Source organism: Cynara cardunculus, unplaced genomic scaffold, assembly GCF_001531365.2.
Source record: "Cynara cardunculus var. scolymus isolate 2C unplaced genomic scaffold, CcrdV1 Un_Scaffold_289, whole genome shotgun sequence".
Lineage (NCBI taxonomy): Eukaryota > Viridiplantae > Streptophyta > Magnoliopsida > Asterales > Asteraceae > Cynara > Cynara cardunculus.
In genome coordinates this window covers 291767-294873 of record NW_020200569.1, presented here as the reverse complement: position 1 = coordinate 294873, position 3107 = coordinate 291767, and positions in this window count along the sequence as shown.

The following is a 3107-nucleotide window of genomic DNA, read 5'->3' as shown; positions in this document are numbered from 1 at the left end:
TGACGCTGATGCAATCATCTGAACGTCATGGACCTATTACAACCTAGGACATTGATTCTTTTGTTGTTCATTACCTGTGAGTGTTTTCCTATATGAAACATTCGCATATAATTGTTTTTATATATATAGTTATTCCTTACTTTTTTACAAGGAAGAAATTATGGATTTATTGATGGCTTGACCCACCCATATGCCCTAGATTTGTGGTAATTATTCCAGGATTATTAAGATCAAAAAATCATCTTGAAGCTTCCCTTTTTGAAGTTGTTTTACAAGCTCATTGGTTGAAGATGATGTTGGCAATAAGTTGGATGTCTTTTTTAGTGATTGTGATGTTTTTGTTACTCGAGACGATTGTAGGATAATTGTTATTGACACAATTATTAGTGAAAATCATTTAAAATATCATTTACAATGTCATTTAAACCAATGAAAAGTTTATTACACCTAAGGTATACGTGTTGCATACAAAAGAGATGCCAAACGTTGACGAAATAACATCGTGTGATGGTATTTCGGCTCCACACAGTATACATCTTCTCCTTGGGACAACTGCTAAACAAACATACAATAGAACACCCCACAATTACCGAGGAGTCCAGTCTGTCGAGGCAAGTCTTTAGGCAATTTGGGTGTCTCTCTGACCTCTATATAATATCCTATCTCTAATAAAAATTCGGGGAGGTACTTCTTTATAACCTTTGTTGAAGTATTGATCTATTTATTGAACATTTCCAAAGGACAAGTATCATATATACTCAAATGCCACAACCTCACGTCTAGCTCCCTGGGCACCCAATGTGCATTTGGTACGTTTATTGGGATGATTACCTGAAACAATAAGTGGCAAATAAAAATTGATAAATAAATTATTTTCTATATATAACAAAAAATTGTTACGTGATTCTACCCACCCGGTCGATGTCACGCCATGATGGAAATGACTTTAGTGTACCATTGCCGTAAACTTTTTGGTCCGCGGGGCCAAGTTTTGGGTTCTCTAAACTTGGTATCCAACATGGTTTCAAGATGGTCTAACAGTCTATCTGTTGCCTTTTGCGGAGCAGATACGTGTTCCATGCATCAAGATGCTATAAATAAAAAACTATGAATTTATTATGTTTAAGTGAGTCAGATATGTGCATTTTCAACTTAATTAGTAAAGAGTGTAATTCTCGTATCTCGTTTCCCAAATACACTGATTCTACCCAATAATTGTCCCCAAAAAACCTTTTCAGGACGCTAATAAAGATAGCGTCGATAAACGCATCATGGGTAACTGATCAACATCATACAACCGACCAACTTCTCCTATAGTTGTTGTGGGCATCGATGAGGACATTTGGTTAGCAGATTTCTTGTTTATTTTCTTTGTTTTTAACGCCGTAAATGGAGATTTTTCCACCACGATTTCTTGCTCACTTGCTTCTCAATAGCATCGGACAAACAAACTTCTTCTTGTGTCTCTACAAACGGGACCCTTGATGATGTAGATGTCGTAGCATCCATCGCAAGTTTCTGCTGTGACATAATACGTACAATCCAAGATAAATTAAAAATTTTATCTAATATAATTGTTAACTTGATAAATAAAAACATTAAGAAACATTAGCATATTTTCCGTATCCTCATAATAGTATGGTTGCGGCATAAACTGTGTATGCACAATCCAATATAAATTAAAAAGTTTTTCATATAATTGTTAACTTGTAAAGTAAAAATATTGAAATCTTAAACATATTTACCGCATCCATTGGTGATTACTGTTGCGCCATAAACTGCGTACGGACAATACATTATAAATTTAATGTTTATATAATTGTTAACTTGTAAATTAAAACATCAAGAAAATTAAACATACTTACATAATCATCCTGCGGAGGCATGTATGGTGAAGGATCAGCCTTAGATACTGGTCTTGGTACATCATTCTCCCATATATTAAGTCTCGTGTCGATAATCCTTTCGTTAATAAGGTCTGTAACCAACGCGATCTTTTGATCAGCGCAAACATTGAATTGGTTTAATTCAATACGCCATTGGAGGATGTCGGTATACGCCGCAGATAAATAACGATGTTGTGGCTCATACCATGGTATGTGAAAAGTGTGTGCTGCAAATGATTAACGTGCTTCCGATGGTTGGACATCGTTGGCATCGTGACCCATCCCTTGATCGGGGTCCGGTTGTACATAATAATTATTCGCCAAAAATTTCCTGTTTTCGATCCGTCATTGGGCCGATTCCTCCAAATTTGTCGTCACCAACGAGGTCACGGGCGAAATGCGTTCTAAAAATATATAAATCAATATAATTTTTTAGGCAAAATGCACAAAATAGCAATCTACTTTCATAAAAAAAATTTATTATAGTATTATACTTCCCGTTTTTCTTATTACAACAATGTACTTTCAAACTATTTTTAATTAGAACATTGTACTTTGAAAATTTTACTCATTATAGCATTGGGTAACCTTTTGATTTTAATTTATCCATTATATCAGGTTTCCATGCCACCTCATTGTCCATGTAGGTTGTCCACATGTATTATAATGATGTGACTTTCTTATTACAACATTGTACTTTCAAAATTATTTTATTATAGAATCTACTAGTTCTTATTAAACAATGTATTTTTAATTTTAATATTTAGATATTTTACATGTTATTTAATAAATATAAAATTCTAAATTATTCATTAATATACCAATATTAATAAAGCTAGTGGAAGACAACTTATCTCGCTAATATTTTTAAAAAATATGTGTTTTTTGAAGAAAGAAAAAAAATGTTTCTTTTTTACCAAAAAATATTATCTGTTAAAGAATATATTATATTTGTTCAAAAACTTTTACTTGACATATAAATATATTAAATTAATTAGATTTTTTGAATTATTTATTAATATAACAATATTAAAAAATTGTAGAACACAATTTATTTCGTTCACATTTTAGAGAGAACTTTAAAAGATATATATTTTTTTAACAACATAAAATAAGAAGTGTTACTTTTTTTACAAACAAAATATATCTCGAAAATCATATAGTATATTTATTTAAGAAATATTTTACTATATAATATATTTAATTTGCATGCAACTTAAT